Here is a 17089-nt window from a genome sequence, read left to right as displayed (position 1 = left end):
ACTATGAATTTGCCCTTTCAGTGCCATCGCCAAAAACTGAAACCCCTTTTTATATCTTGGACTGGCACCTGGAAGCTTCCTGTCTCTATTCCTGATGAAGGGCTTTTGCCCGAAATGCCGATTTTCCTGCTCCTCAGATGCTGCCTGACCTGCTGTGCTTTTCCAGCACCACTCTGATCCAAACCTCAAATTAGTTTTTAAATGGAAACAAAGCTGAAACATGAGACAACTATCTGGGAGTGGGAAACTGTGACTTTGAAATGGGACTAAGGACCAATCAGTTGCCCAAGGTTGTGGTAACTTCTCACCCCATCAACCTTTCCCACCCTGAGGCAAGATACCTCACTTCCAAGAACTGCTAACCAATCAGAGGCAGCTGTTCATCTACAACAGTGCCACTGGAAGCAGTGGTAACCATTGGGATTGCACCAGACCAGGGAAAGGAAACATTACTGCAGAGAGGTGAAGGGTATGGGCTAGTTGGGACCAAGAAAGCCGATCTTGGTGAGGCGGGGGGGTGATTGATCAACAGGTGAAATCTCGATGTAGCCTACTTTGCACAATATCATCAGGGCAAAGCATCTTCACATGGTAGAACACAGAGCACACCTTAATAGCAATTAGTGATGTGAAGCAAATGTAACAAGTATACAGCGTGAACCTCAGTGAAACCAAATTTATTTTTAATTGAAGGTTGAACAGTTGCTGGAGTTAAGGACAAGGAACAAATTCAGGTTAAAGCATTCATGTCAGAATCAATAAGTTGACTTATAAATCTACATGAGGTTAGAGAGTTTAAGTGCAGAAGAATCGTTTGACATTTTCAAGAAGAATCGCAGTTTTTTGAATTTTCTGATTAGGAATTTAATGAAATGGATCAACTGTAGGAGTCATTACTTTAGGTACATTTTTACAGTGTTTACCATATGTTTTATCATGTGTATTGCATTATGAGAAAACATGAATGATTAAATGTTGACCTTATGCTCTGTGAATATCTTATAAAGGCTGAATTGAGGATCATGTGAATTAACACAAAATTTCTTATAGGAACAAATTGCAATTCTGCAAGCAACATATTACATTGGAGGCACTTTAAATGATGCCAAGTAACATTTTATTACAATGGAATGGTTTTAGTATTAGAAAATTCTTTTAAATCATAAAATGAAAGACATGCAATATCATAAAAGAAAATTTAAAATAACAACTAACATTTATATTGTGCCTTTAAAATTGCTTTTGTCTTGAAACATTTAACAAATGTAAAGTATAGTCTGAATTAAAATCATTGCTGTTTGGTGTTTAAAATTGTTATTAATTGATTATTGTATATTAATATTTCTTCTGTTTTCTGTACTTTCAATGATTTAATAGGTGATTGAAACTTCATATTGCACAGGCTTTGCCTTTGGTCATCCATTTACCGACACAATCCCCCTCTTACTGTGAGTTGAAAAGCAGGTATCTGTTTCTATGGTGTTATGCCTCTGTTTTATTATCCATTATCTATATTTAGAAATTAGCTGAAGAGAACACTGTCTCCCCATTGCTGTTGATGCTTTTTGTCCGTTGATGGGACCATTATGGAAACAATAGCTTTAGAGTGTTTGAGTGTCCACCTTTTTGCAAAGAATATCTATCATGTATGGGTTATTTTACCAGTTCATTATTCCATATTTGTTTCATCGTCCCTGTGTCAACGTTACCTATCACCTCCAACTCATTCTTTCCCAAGAACTCGGGGTGGCACGGTGGCTCGTAGTGCTTAGGTGCCCAAAGGTGCACTTGCCCATAGTATTAGGTGCATTAGTTAGAGGGAAATGGGTCTGGGTGGGTTACTCTTCAGAGTGTCGGTGTGGACTGGTTGGGCCGAAGGGCCTGTTTCCACACTGTAGGGAATCTAATCTGGTTAGCATTGGTAGGGTGGCATGATGGCTCAGCAGTTAGCACTGCTGCCTCACAGCACCAGGGAGCCAGGTTTGATTCCCGCCTCGGGCGACTGTCTGTGGAGTTTGCACATTCTCCCCGTGTCTGTGTGGGTTTCCTCCAGGTGCTCCGGTTTCCTCCCACAATCCAAAGACCTGCAGGTTAGGTGAATTGACCCATAGTGATAAGTGCATTAGTTGGGGTAAATATAGGGGTAAGGGGAATAGGTCTGGGTGGGTTACTCTTTGGAGGTTCGGTGTGGACTTGTTAGTCCGAAGAGTTGTTTCCGTACTGTAGGGAATCTAATCTAATTCAAAGTTTGGGAGAAGATTTGTAGCTCGGGTGCTCGTTGTTGTGGTTCTGTTTGCCGAGCTGGGAGTTTGTGTTGCAAACATTTCGTCCCCTGTCTAGGTGACATCCTCAGTGCTTGGGAGCCTCCTGTGAAGCGCTTCTGTGATGTTTTTTCTGGCTTTTATAGTGGCTTGTCTCTGCCGCTTCCGGTTATCAGTTGCTGTCCGCTGCAGTGGCTGGTATATTGGGTCCAGATCGATGTGTTTGTTGATAGAATCTGTGGATGAGTGCCATGCCTCTAGGAATTCCCTGGCTGTTCTCTGTTTGGCTTGCCCTATAATAGTAGTGTTGTCCCAGTCGAATTCATGTTGCTTGTCATCTGCGTGTGTGGCTACTAAGGATAGCTGGTCGTGTGGTTTCATTGCTAGTTGGTGTTCATGGATACGGATCGTCAGCTGTCTTCTTGTTTGTCCTATGTAGTGTTTTGTGCAGTCCTTGCATGGGATTTTGTACACTACATTGGTTTTGCTCATGCAGGGTATCAGATCCTTCGTTCTGGTGAGTTGTTGTCTGAGAGTGGCTGTTGGTTTGTGTGCTGTTATGAGTCCTAGTGGTCGCAGCAGTCTGGCTGTCAGTTCGGAAATGCTCCTGATGTATGGTAGCGTGGCTAGTCCTTTGGGTTGTGGCATGTCCTCGTTCTGTTGTCTTTCCCTTAGGCATCTGTTGATGAAATTGCGCGGGTATCCGTTTTTGGCGAATACCTTGTATAGGTATAGGCAATCTAACAATCAACACAAGAATTCTTGGACATTATCAGAAATATACACATAGACAAGGAAGAAACCATGGTCTCATTCGATGTAACGGCACTGTTCACCTCTATCGACAAAACCCTAGCCAGAGAAACAATATCCAACCTGCTGGACATACAGAACAGACAACAGGACGTTGAACCTATTAACAAAGACGGCATACTTAAACTACTGGACCTGTGCCTCACAACACACTTCACATTCAACAACCAAATATACGAACAAATCAACGGAACACCCATGGGCTCACCCATCTCTGGACTCATAGCAGAAGCAGTAATGCAAAGGTTAGAACAAACAGTCTTATCGCAAATACAACCCAAACTCTGGGTCAGATATGTGGATGACACCTTTGTAATCATTAAAAACACAGAAATAGAGAACACACACCGGATCATCAACGCCACACTCACAGGAATCCAAATCACGAGAGAGGAAGAAAAGGACAACCAGCTCCCATTCCTAGACGTGATGGTACAAAGAACACTGAACAGAGAATTCAGCACAAGGGTACACAGGAAAGCCACCCACATGGACCAAGTCCTGAACTATGAAAGCAACCCACCCCAACACACACAAACGAAGTTGCATCAGGACACTATTCAAAAGGGCCACAACACACTGCAGTACACCAGAACTGCAAAAAGAGGAAGAAGAACACCTATACGAGGTATTCACCAAAAACGGATACCCGCGCAATTTCATCAACAGATGCCTAAGGGAAAGACAACGGAACGAGGACATGCCGCAACCCAAAGGACTAGCCACACTCCCATACATCAGGAGCATTTCCGAACTGACAGCCAGACTGCTGTGACCACTAGGACTCATAACAGCACACAAACCAACAGCCACTCTCAGACAACAACTTACCAGGACAAAGGACCCGATACCCGGCATGAGCAAAACCAATGTAGTGTACAAAATCCCATGCAAGGACTGCACAAGACACTACATAGGACAAACAGGAAGACAGCTAACGATCCACATCCATGAACACCAACTAGCCACGAAACCTCACGACCAGCTATCCTTAGTAGCCACACATGCAGATGACAAGCAACATGAATTCGACTGGGACAACACTACTATTATAGGGCAGGCCAAACAGAGAACAGTCAGGGAATTTGTTTGCAACACAAACTCCCAGCTCGGCGAACAGAACCACAACAATCTAATCTAATCTAAGCTCAAGCTAAAGAATTCCTTACCCGTCTCCCTTTTATCATGTGCAATTCTGGTCTTCTTCCTATCGGAAAGATGTTGTGAAACTTTATAGGGTTCAGAAAAGATTTACAAGGATGTTGCCAGGATTTTAGGATTTGACCTATAGGGAGAGGCTGAATAGGCTGGGGCTGTTTTCCCTGGAGCCTCGGAGGCTGAGAGGTGACCTTATAGATGTTTATAAAATCATGAGGGGCATGGATAGGGTAAATAGACAAGATCTTTTCCCTGAGGTGAGGGAGACCAGAACTAGAGGGCATGGATTTAGGGTGAGAGAGGAAAGATATAAAAGAGACCTAAGGGGCAATGTTTTCATGCAGAGTGCGGTACATGTATGGAATGAGCTGCCAGAGGAAGTGGTGGAGGCTGGTACAATTGCAACATTTAAAAGGCGTCTGGATGGGTATATGAATAGGAAGGGTTTGGAGGGATATGGGCCTGGTGCTGGCAGGTGGGACTAGATTGGGTTGGGATATCTGGTTGGCATGGACGGGTTGGACCGAAGGGTCTGTTTCTGTGCTGTACTTCTGTATGACTCTAATGGGTTGGATGTCCCATATTCTTAGTCTCATCAGATTTTGATTTCTCTCATCACTATATCTCAATATTAGTCTTAGATCTAGATGGGTCTTGTGTCATCATCTGAGCTTCTGAATATATTTTATTGTGTGCCCAATTCCATTCCCACCTTCCCGATCCCTTTGAGGATTGCATTGATATCAATCATAATTTATTAATTATGAGTCTCTGGGGCCAGCTCTTGGATCAGTGCCAGGCTGTTCAGATAGTTGCTGCTTGTTCTGCTTTGCACCACAGAAGAAAGCTAAAATCTGGAGCTCAGGCCTTGAGTTACCTTACCCAGAGCTCAGCCGGACTCTAGGCACAACCTCAGAGCCATTTGCTTTCAGTCAGGCTGAAACTGAAGCAAGTGTACAATTCATTTTCATTTGAATTTCAGAAAGACTTTGGAAAGATGTCACAAAGTAAGATGAAGCCTGGAACTGGGTATGAGATCAACATGGATGGAATCTAACGTTACTGAAGAAAAGGAATGGTAAGATAAAGTATCATAAGTGAATGAAAGAGAAAATAACAACTTACATTCATATAGTGCCTTAAAAGCAAAAACAAATTGCAAGATAATTCACAGGAATGTCATCAGACAAGAAAACACCAAGTCAAAAAAGGAGATATTAGCTAGGTGCTCAAAGCGTGACTGATTGAGGGACGTGATTGATGCCTACAAAATCATGAGAAGTGTAGACAGGGTGGATAGCAAGAAACTTTTTCCCCAGAGTGGAGGACTCATTTACTAGAAGTCATGAGTTCAAAGCGAGAAGGGAAAAGTTTAGGGGAGATATATGTGGAAAGTTCTTTATGCAGAGGGTGGTGGGTGTATGGAATGTGTTGCCAGTGGAGGTGGTAGAGCCGGGAATGATTGTGTCATTTAAGATGTATCTAGACAGATAGATGAATGGACAGGGAGCAGAGGGATACAGATCCTTATAAAATAGGTGGCAGCTTGAGATTGAGGATCTGGATCAGCACATGCTTGGAGGGCCAAAGGGCCTGTTCCTATGCTGTAATGTTCTTTGTTCTTTGAAAATGTTTTAAGGAGCATCTTAAATAAATACAGAAAGGTGGACAGGTTTAAGGAGGGAATTCCACTATTTAGGTCTTAGATGGATGGCTACATGACAATCAAGGTGGAGGTGATGAATTTTGAGAATGCATAAGTGGTCAGAATAGGAGAACGTGGATATGTGAATTTTGTGGGGCTGAAGGAAATTACAGAGACAAGAGACCGTGGCCATGGAAGAACTAGTGCATGAACTTGAGAATTTTAAAATTGAAACCTTGAAGGACTGAAAAGCTAACATTGTTCAAATGTTGATGAATGAGCAGGAAATAGGTGGCAGAAATTTGAATGAGTTCAAGTTTGTGGAGGATGGGTTTGGCCAGGGCAGGATTGGAATTTTCACTTCGGGAGAGAATTGAAACATGGACCAGCAGAGGATGGACAGAAACGGAGAGGATTGGATGGAAATGGATGATCTAAGTTCCAGTAGGATTGTCCAATGATGGTTCAGTCCGAAGCAATGACTGGCTCAGGAACTCGGCCAAAAACCCAAAACGACAGAGGCAGTGGAGAAACGGAGAGCTGCTGAGGAGGAGTAGGTCCAGTAAGTGCAAACAAACTCCTCATATCTGTCTTCTGTTGTCACTGAGCTGCAACACTATTGATGAGAAATTCAAAAAGGACAATGAAAACAAATCTTCCAATAAAAAATGAGGCAGGCTGGTAATGAATGACCTACTTGTTACCTCTTCAAAGAATTCTAATAGGTTTGTCAGGCACGACCTCTCCTTACTAAATCCATGCTGACTTCCTCTAATTCAACCCTTCACTTCCAAGAATTTAGAAATCTCGTTCTTAACAATGGATTCTAGAATTTTACCAACAACCAAGGTTGGGCTAATCGGCCTATAATTTTCCATCTTTTGTCTTGATCCTTTCTTGAACAAGGGGGTTACAACAGCGATTTTCTAATCATCTGGGACTTTCCCTGACTCCAATGATTTTTGAAAGATTACAATCAATGCCTCTGCTATTTCCTCAGCCACCTCCCTCAGAACTCTAGGATGTAGCCCATTGGGGCCAGGAGATTTATCAAGTTTTAGACCTTTTAGCTTATCACGTACTTTCTACTTTGTAATGGTACCATACTCAACTCTGTCCCTTGATTCTCCTTAATTGTTGGGATATTACTCACGTCTTCCACTGTGAAGACTGAAACAAAGTATTTAATAAGTTCTTCAGCTATTTCCTTATCTCTCATCACTAGCCTTCCAGCATCAATTTGGAGCAGCCCAATGCCTACTTTTGCCTCTCGGTTGTTTCTTATGTATTAAAAGAAACTTTTACTATTCATTTCTAATATTACTGGCTAGCTTATCTTCATATTTGATTCTCTCCTCCTGTATTTCTCTCTTTATTATTTTCTGTTTGTTTTGTAGCCTTCCCAATCTTCTGATTTCCCAGAGCTCTTGGCCACTTTCTAGACTCTTTCTTTTTCTATGATACATTTCCTGACTTGCTTCGTCAGCCATGGTTGTCAATTCCAACTTCCCCCCACCACCCCCACCACCCCAGATAATTTTTCTTTTCTTTGGGATGTACCTCTGTACTGTGTCCTCAGTTATACCCAGAAACTCCTGCCATTGTTGCTCTACTGTCTTCCCCACTGGGCTCTGCTTCTAGTTAACTTTCGTCAGTTCCTCTCTCATGCCTCTGTAATTACCTTCACGTAGCTGTAACACCATTACATCTGATTTTGCCTTCTCTCTTTTGAACTGCCGACTGAACTCTACCATTTTATGATCATTGCCTCCTAAGTGTTCCTTGCCTTTAAGATCTTTTATAAAGTCTGGCTCATTACATCGCACTAAGCCCAGAATAGCCTGCTCCCCTGTGGGCTCCATCACAAGCTGTTCCAAAAAGCCATCCTGTAAGCATTCCATTAATTCCTTTTCTTTGGATCCACCAGCAACATTATTCACTCAGTGCACCTGCATATTGAAGTCCCCCATGATCACCGTGACCTTGCCTTTCCGACATGGCCTATCTATTTCCCAGTACATCTTGCATCCCTGGTCCTGACCACTGCTGCTGAGAGGTCTGTACAATAATCCCATTATGGTTTTTTTGACTTTGTGTTTTCTCAACTCCACCCACACAGACTCCACATCATCTGACCTCATGTCATTCAGTGCCATAGATTTAATTTCATTCTTAACTAACAAGGCAACCCCTCCTCCTCTGCCCTGTCTTTTCGATAAGTTGTAAATCCTTGAATGTTTAACTGCCAGTCATGATCCCCCTGCAACCATGTCTCGGTGATGCCTACCACATCATCATCATTCACGATGATTTGTGTTGTTAATTCATCTACTTTGTTACAAATTCTATGAGCATTCAGGTAAAGCACCTTAATGCTAATTTTCTTAACCTCATGATTTCCATTACCTCTAGTAATATGTCCTAAGTTATCCTTCCTTTTTGCTTCATTCCTAGTCTGCCTTGAACTTAAACCTGCTGCTTATCTTTCTCCTTGACTCCATACTCTGTTGCTTTCCCTTTCCCTTCCCTTACCCCAGACTCACAGGTTTAAAGTCCTAGTAATCACCCTATTTGTCTTTTTCACCAGAACACTGGTTTCAGATCGGTTCAGGTGGAGGCCGTCCCATCGGTACACTTCGCCCCCAGCTCTGAAACTGATGCCAATGTCCTATGAAATGGAAACACTCTTTCCCACACCAATCTCTTAGCCATGTGTTTACTTCCCTAATTTCTTATCGCTATGCCAATTAGCACGTGGCTTGGGCAGTAATCCGGAAATTGTGACCCTCGAGGACCTGTCCTTCAATGTCCTTCCTAGTGCTTGATAATCCCCAAACAGGTCCTCCGCCCTAGCCTTGCCTATGTTGTATGTGCCAATGTTGACCACAACAGCTGGATCCTCTCCCTCCCGCTCCAATATCCTTTCAAGCTGTTCAGAAATGTCCTGCACCCTGGCACCGAGCAGGCAGCACACCATGCGGGACACCCAATCTGGCTCACAAAGGATACTATCTGTCCCTCAAATTGTAGAATCTTCTATAACAACTAGTTATCTTTTTGCTCCCGCCCTCTTGAATGGCCTTCTGCACCATGGTGCCGTGGTCAGCTGGCTCATCCTGTCCAGAGCCCTTTTCCTCATCCATACAGAGAGTAAGAATCTCATACCTGTTTGACAAGGTCAAGGGCTGAGGCTCCTCCACTCCTGAACTCAGAATCCCCCTACTTGCCTCACGTACAGTCACACCCTGTTGTCCCTGATCACTGACTGAATTTGAATTACTTAATCTACTGGGTGTGACTGTCTCCTGAAACAAAGCGTCCTGGTAACTCCCACCCCCTCCCAGATGTGCCGCAGTGTTTGAAGCTCAGATTCCAGATCATCAACTCTGATCTGGAGTTCTTCCAGCAACCAACACTTGCTGCAGATGGGGTCACTGCCGTTCACAATGGGATCAGTCAGCTCCCACATCATACAGTGACAGCACATCACCTGCCCAGCCATCTCAATTATTTAATTAATTTAAACAATTGTTAGTACTTCTCTATTCAACTAACCAACTAGTAGTAAACTTTTAATCAATCACACGAAACACAAGAAATATCAATTGAAGTGCCTTACCTTTGCAACACACGAGTTTCTTTTGGTTAGAGGAGGAGGGCGGGTAGTGTCTCGGGATTCGGTCACTGCCAAAGTATGTATCTGAAACTCCCGACATAAGTTTATATATTTAAATATTACCTTCCCATCATGCCACTGGTCTTCACAGTCGCTCCTCCCAGTCCTACTCTCACCATACTAGGTAACATTTTCAGTGAGCCTCTGGTTGAAGCACTGGTATTGTAGTCTGCTTTCTGTTTATATGTTTGAGTTTAATCAGGTTAGTGATATAATTTCCTGTGGTGATACCATTTCCTCTGGTGATGCCACTTCCTGTTCCTTTTCTCAGGGGGTGGTAAATGGGATCCAAGTCAATGTGTTTGTTGATAGAGTTTTGGTTGGAATGCCAGGCTTTCAGGAATTCCAGCTTGTCCTAGGATGGATGTGTTATCCCAGTCGAAGTGGTGGCCTTCCTCATCTGTATGTAAGGATAGTTGTGAGAGTGTGTCATATCTTTTTTTGTGGCTAGTTGATGTTCATGTATCCTGGTGGCTAGTTTTCGGCCTGTTTGTCCAATGTAGTGTTTGTTACAGTTCTTGCAATGTATTTTGTACGTGATATTAGTGTTGTTTGTTGTCTGTATAGAGTCTTTCATGTTCATTAGCTGCTGTTTTAGTGTGTTGGTGTGTTTGTGGGCTACCATGATGCCAAGGGGTCTGAGTAGTCTGGCAGTCATTTCAGAGATGTCTTTGATGTAGAGGAGAGTGGCTGGGGTTTCTGGACATGTTTTGTCTGCTTGTTTGGGTTTGTTCCTCAGAAATGGCGGACTGTGTTCATTGGGTATCCATTCTTTTTTAATACACTGTATAAGTGATTTTCCTCTGCTCTGCGTAGTTCCTCTGTGCTGCAGTGTATGTTGGCTCACTGGCTCGTTGCAATAATATTCTAATGCAACTTCATTAGTGGATGTTGGGTTGATTGCATACAGGTGAGGAAAGACATCACTTTGACTGGGACAACACATCCATCTTAGGACAAGCCTCGAACATTCACAAGAATTCCTAGAAGCATGGCATTCCAACCGAAACTCTATCAACAAGCACATTGACTTGGATCCCATTTCTCACCCCCTGAGAAAAAGAACAGGAAATGACATCACCATAGGAAATTATGTCACCACAGGAAATGACATCGCCAACCCAAGGAAACCCAACCCTACAAACAGAAAGCAGGCTACACCACCAGTGCTTCATTCGGAGGCTCAATGAGGATGTTACGTAGTATGGTGACAAAACATCTGAAAACAAACCTTCCAGCTCAGCAAGTATACTTTGAATCTTTAGTTCTATGTAACTTTTCTCGAAGGCTGTAATGTTGACCCTATATTGACAGTAGTTAACTGTGGAATCCATAATATCTAGATTCAACTCCCAAATTAAGAATACAAGCAGGATGCAGGTCTGGATGCATCTTGCCAATGACTCTGGTCTTTCTAGGACTATCAATCATCACTTCCGTCACCCTCTTCAGAACAGGCCATGGTTTTGTACCTTCCAGCTTCTTCTATTAAGTCCATCATGACATCAGAGTAGATTGAATTAACTTAGTTTTTGATCAAATGTGAATGTAAAACAGTCACTTAATACTGTACAGTCCTACTTATTTGATACAAAACTTGTGTCAGATTCCTTATCATCTACAGAAAGTTTTGGATTTTCTCAGTGATAAGTAACCTCTTAAATGGTTGTGGGAGGGGGAGCAACATATCAATACAAAGCAAAAATACAAGTGATATTTGGGGAAATATTCAAGTAATAGTTTAATTAATAATCCCTAATGATAATAAGTAATACTGATTTGAGGTACAGTATACAGAGATACTCAGCACTGTCAAGGTTAATGTCTACTTTTGCAATGCAGCTTAGCATAATTATTCCTGTTGTTGTGGTTCTGCTCGCCGAGCTGGAAGTTTTTGCTGCAAACGTTTCGTTCCCTGGCTAGGGAACATCATCAGTGCTGTTGGAGCCTCGTGTGAAGCGCTGCTTTGATGTTTCTTCCGGTATTTATATTGGTTTGTTCTTGCCGCTTCCGGGTGTCAGTTTCAGCTGCAGTGATTTGTATGTGGGGTCCAGGTCGATGTGTCTGTTGATGGATGTTCTTGCCGTTTCCAGGTGTCCGTTTCAGCTGTAGTGGTTTGTATATGGTGTCCAGGTCAATGTGTCTGTTGATGGAGTTTGGGGATGAATGCCATGCTTCTAGGAATTCTCTGGCTGTTCTCTGTCTGGCTTGTCCTATGATAGTGGTGTTTTCCCAGTCAAATTCATGTTGCTGGTTGTCTGAGTGTATGGCTACTAGAGATAGCTGGTGGGGTCGTTTTGTGGCTAGCTGATGTTCATGGATGCGGATTGTTAGCTGTCTTTTGTGCAGTCCTTGCATGGTATTTTGTAAACTACGTTAGTTTGGCTCATGCTGGGTATTGGGTCCTTTGTTCTAGTGAGTTGTTGTCTGAGCGTGGAAGTTGGCTTGTGTGCTGTTGTGAGTCCTAAGGGTCGCAGTAGTCTGGCTGTCAGTTCTGAGACGCTCCTGACGTATGGTAGAGTGGCTAGTCCTTTTGGTTGTGGCATGTCCTCGTTCCTCGGTCTATCTCTTAGGCATCTGGTGATAAAGTTGCGTGGGTATCCGTTTTTGGCGAATACCTTGTATAGATGTTCCTCTTCCTCTTTTCGCAGTTCTGGTGTACTGCAGTGTGTTGTGGCCCTTTTGAATAGTGTCCTGATGCAGCTTCGTTTGTGTGTGTTGGGGTGGTTACTTTCATAGTTTAAGACTTGGTCTGTGTGTGTTGGTTTCCAGTGTACCCTTGTGGTGAATTCTGCGTTGGGTGTTCTCTCTACTAACACGTCTAGGAATGGGAGTTGGCTATCCTTTTCCTCTTCTCGTGTGAATCGGATTCCTGTGAGTGTGGCATTGATGATTCGGTGTGTTTTTTCTATATCTGTGTTTTTGATGATTACAAAGGTGTCATCAACATATCTGATCCAGAGTTTGGGTTGGATTTGTGGTAGGGCTGTATGTTCTAACCTTTGCATAACTGCCTCTGCTATGAGTCCCGAGATTGGTGATCCCATGGGTGTTCCGTTGATTTGTTCGTATATCTGATTGTTGAATGTAAAGTGTGTGGTGAGGCACAGGTCCAGTAGTTTAAGTATGCCGTCCTTGTTGATAGGTTCGGCCTCCTGTGTTCTATTCCTAGCCACTCTACCATACGTCAGGAGCGTCTCAGAACTGACAGCCAGACTACTGCGACCCTTAGGACTCATAACAGCACACAAGCCAACATCCACGCTCAGACAACAACTCACTAGAACAAAGGACCCAATACCCAGCATGAGCCAAACTAACGTAGTTTACAAAATACCATGCAAGGACTGCACAAAACACTATATAGGACAAACAGGAAGACAGCTAACAATCCGCATCCATGAACATCAGCTAGCCACAAAACGACACGACCAGCTATCTCTAGTAGCCATACACTCAGACAACCAGCAACATGAATTTGACTGGGAAAACACCACTATCATAGGACAAGCCAGACAGAGAACAGCCAGAGAATTCCTAGAAGCATGGCATTCATCCCCAAACTCCATCAACAGACACATCGACCTGGACCCCACATACAAATCACTGCAGCTGAAACTGACACCCGGAAGCGGCAAGAACAAACCACTATAAATACCGGAAGAAACATCAAAGCAGCGCTTCACACGAGGCTCCAACAGCACTGATGATGTTCCCTAGCCAGGGAGCGAAATGTTTGCAGCAAAAACTTCCAGCTCGGCGAGCAGAACCACAACAACGGATACCCGAGCTACAAATCTTCAATCAGATTTTAAATAATTATTCCTGAAATTTTCAGAACAATCCTCCTAATTAAGCATTATGCATGAGATGATGAGTGAATAGTAGTGATAATTAATGGATCTGCGTGCCAAGTAATCTGTCCCAAGAACTAACTCAAACTAAATTTTTGTTTGTGTTTCTACTTCAGGTTTGTTGAGTTTGATTTAAGAGGCAGAGAGGATTGTGAAGTTGTTACTTCACTATCTGGATAAGTCCTAAATCAGAACACAAAGATCGAATGACATTGACAATGTTAGATGCACGCAACTGAAAGGAATCACTGAAACTAACTTTAAATGTGGAGGTTCAAAAATAGTTTTTAAAAATCAAATATGAACACTATTGGGGACTTATGGCTTGGTGGCAGTGTCTGTACCTCTGAGGAAGGAGGCCCAGGCTTAAGTTCCACCTGCACCTTAACATCTCTGAACAAGATGATTAGAAAATGGGGGAATTCAGGTTCAAAATGCACAGCTCTGTAGTTCATGATGAAAAGATTTGGGAGCTGTTGTAATAGATTGGAAGTATGGGGTGTTAAGATATTTAATGTTGCAAATAATTTTATCCGCATTCTTCTGGGACAAGGTGTTGTCTGTAATAAAAACAGCAGGTGCTAGAGAAATTCAAAAGGTCTGGCAGCAAAGAGAAACAGGAGATATTGTCCACTTAGTTTTGAATGTCAGTATTAAGTATTCGTAGATCAGATATATCCTAGTCTGAAAGCATGTTAGCACCCAAACCCCCTGCCACATATTTGCTTGATAACGCTGTCTCATTCCTAATGTCACTAAAAGAGAAATCTCGACTCAGCTTGGATGACTTTCCTCTTTTTAATAACTGCCCATCAGTACAGTCCCTTTCAGAAAATTCTTGTAAATGTATTAAATACAAGGACCATTTTATTATATGGTCTTCTAACCACTGGGAGCTCAAGATGGCCCGAGTGTCTTTTGTTAGGACCTAGATGTCCCAGAGAGAGTTTCATATCATCTGTTTTGGGCTAGATTCAAACCCAAATCTCAGTGTTAAATCCACTTTGTCCTTCAGCTTTCTGTAGAAAAATACAGAAGTTTGGGAGTTGTATATAATTATTAAATAAACTTTTCTTAAATTGTTTGTTAGTCCATTTTCAGTATTACCTTTTGTTTTAAATGTATCATTTTAGAGCTTTCTACTTTTGTATTTGTAATGACCAGCAATTTGCATCTATACAGGAATTTTGTCAAACGAAGTTTGATACTGAGCTACATAAGGATCTATTGAGGCAGCTGGTCATGTGCTTGATCAAAGAGATAGGTTTTAAGCAGCATCTTCAAGGCGATGAGAGTAGTGGTGAGGGTCACAGACGTAATTCCAAAGCTTAGGACTAAGGCAACTAAAAGCATAACTACCAATGGGGAACACGTAAGTTATTTCCTTTTTTTTTACTGTTAACTTATATTTTCTGAGATATTAACAGCCTGGATACATCTCTATTCTATTGATTCACCAGGAAGAATTGTATCAGAGCAGATTTATCTGACTGTCAACTAATCATTTATTAGAAGATTTTTAAAGGAGAGATATCTGATTAAATGGAATAGGTAATAATTGTCTGCACCTTTCCATATGTTCAATATGCAAAACATTATGTGTAACCATCAGTATAAATGTATCTTACTTTAAAAAATTAAAAAATATCAGATCCATTCAATCAAAATGATAAAACCATTTAACATTAATCTGCTCAGACTGCAGAGCAGGAAGATATATCCTATCCATAGAGTGACAGAAGTGCAAAGCTGCAGGCTGATTTTGGATATATGTCATATAAATATGATACAAGAATCTGGATTACTCTTGTTTTGGAATATATAGTTGGGTTTTGTGTTGGTGAACAGATTTTATATTAAGTCAATTGAAATTGACTTTACATTAATATGGATTGAAATTCCCCTTTGAAATCATAAGTTCAGATGCTCAGTACCATTTCAATTGATATAAAATGCTGCATTTTTAGAATGTCTGAACATCTGTTGGACCTCATTATTAGACAGATGAATAGACTCTCTAACTTCAAATAATGTTGATGTGGAGGTGCTGGTGTTGCATTGGGGTGGACAAAGTCAGAAGTCACACAACACCAGGTTATAGTCCAATGGGTTTATTTGAAAATACAAGCTGTCGGAGCACTGCCTGACAAAGAATGCTCCAAAGGCTTGTGATTTCAAATAAACCCGTTAGACTTTAACTTGGTGTTGTGTGACTTCTGACTTCAAATGATGTTGATCATGTAAATGTTATTTTTGCCTCACACAAGCCCATGTGTTGTAACCTGTATGTCTCTGTCCAAATTTATTTTCAACCTATAATCTGAATGGCCTTGCTTACAATGATCTGCCTCTACTGCTCGCAAACAAAGCTTTTCACTGTACTTAGGTACATGTGACAGTAAAATCAGTTGCAGTCAGCGGAATATTGAGGTACAAAGGTCTATAATATTGTAAAGTATTTGTTCATGATGATGAATACTATTCAATGCTTTTTGAGATGACCTGGAATTTTGTTTACAAAATGTGTTTTCCCAGAGCATATAACTTATTAGATGGAGGAAGTTAATTTCAGCTTTGTCTTTTATACAACAGTTTTGCTAATAGTATAGCTCAAATTTTTTTTAAGTAAGTCTTAAATGTTTCAAGTGTAAAATCTATCAATGAAAATCGTGTGCACCAAATTGCTGCGTATTGTACAAAGCTATTACCTTAACAATATTGCACAAGTTATTGTACACAGAAACAAACAGAGAGAGCACTGAAGAACTCTGCAGGCCTGGCAGCAACTGTGGAGAGAGATACAGAGTTAACATCTCAAATCTGATATGATTCATCTTCAGAGTCTGGCTGCAATGGCAAGACAGTAAATGCTTAGGGAGGCACGCCGGGAAGGTGGAGTAGAGAGATCAGCCATGATCTGATCGAATGGTACAGCAGGTTTGAGTGACCTACTCCTGCTCCAAATTCGTACATTCATGCTCAGTTTCTCCATCCTTTTTAACTATGACATGCAAGCTGTTACAAACAGATGAATGTAATTGATGCAGTAATTCATGTTTCACTCTGGGCAGCTGGGATGGTTTCTCCTCGGCTGTGAAGTGAATGCTTGACGTAACTCGCAAATACAAAGCTGTAGTTGTTGAACTGAGCGTACAGCAAATCTTTGCGCTTGAATCCATCCACGGCTGGAGGTGCTGAACAGGAGATGTGACATTTCAAACTCTGCGGGGAATCACCAAAATTAATTACCATGTCTGGACTTAACAGTGTGCTTCTGCTATAGATTTATAAGCATGTTATTTTCTGTTTGTGCTAATATACTTATTAAATCTACAGATCTGATGCTCAGGAATATAATATTCATTTCCTCTTAATAATGTGACAGCATCAAGTAATGTGAGTTCAGCTGGAACACGTGGTCAATACACTGCAGGGATTTCTGTTCATCTTCCTGCACCAGCATGATGCTCAAAAACCCAAACACACACTCTTTCTCTCTCTCTATGATGCTTATTTTTTAAAAAAAACAAACTGTATTTTGTTCCTTTCTGGTTGACATAGTAATTATTTCTGTGTAATTTTAACTGATATATTCATTTCTCATGAAATCATAAATTACAGAAATCATAGAAAAAATAATTGCATTCGTTAATAAATGGAGTTGACCAGTTAGAATTAAGCC

Source organism: Hemiscyllium ocellatum, chromosome 30 (assembly GCF_020745735.1).
Source record: "Hemiscyllium ocellatum isolate sHemOce1 chromosome 30, sHemOce1.pat.X.cur, whole genome shotgun sequence".
NCBI classification, from domain to species: Eukaryota; Metazoa; Chordata; class Chondrichthyes; order Orectolobiformes; family Hemiscylliidae; genus Hemiscyllium; species Hemiscyllium ocellatum.
Note: the sequence above shows the minus strand (reverse complement) of the source record.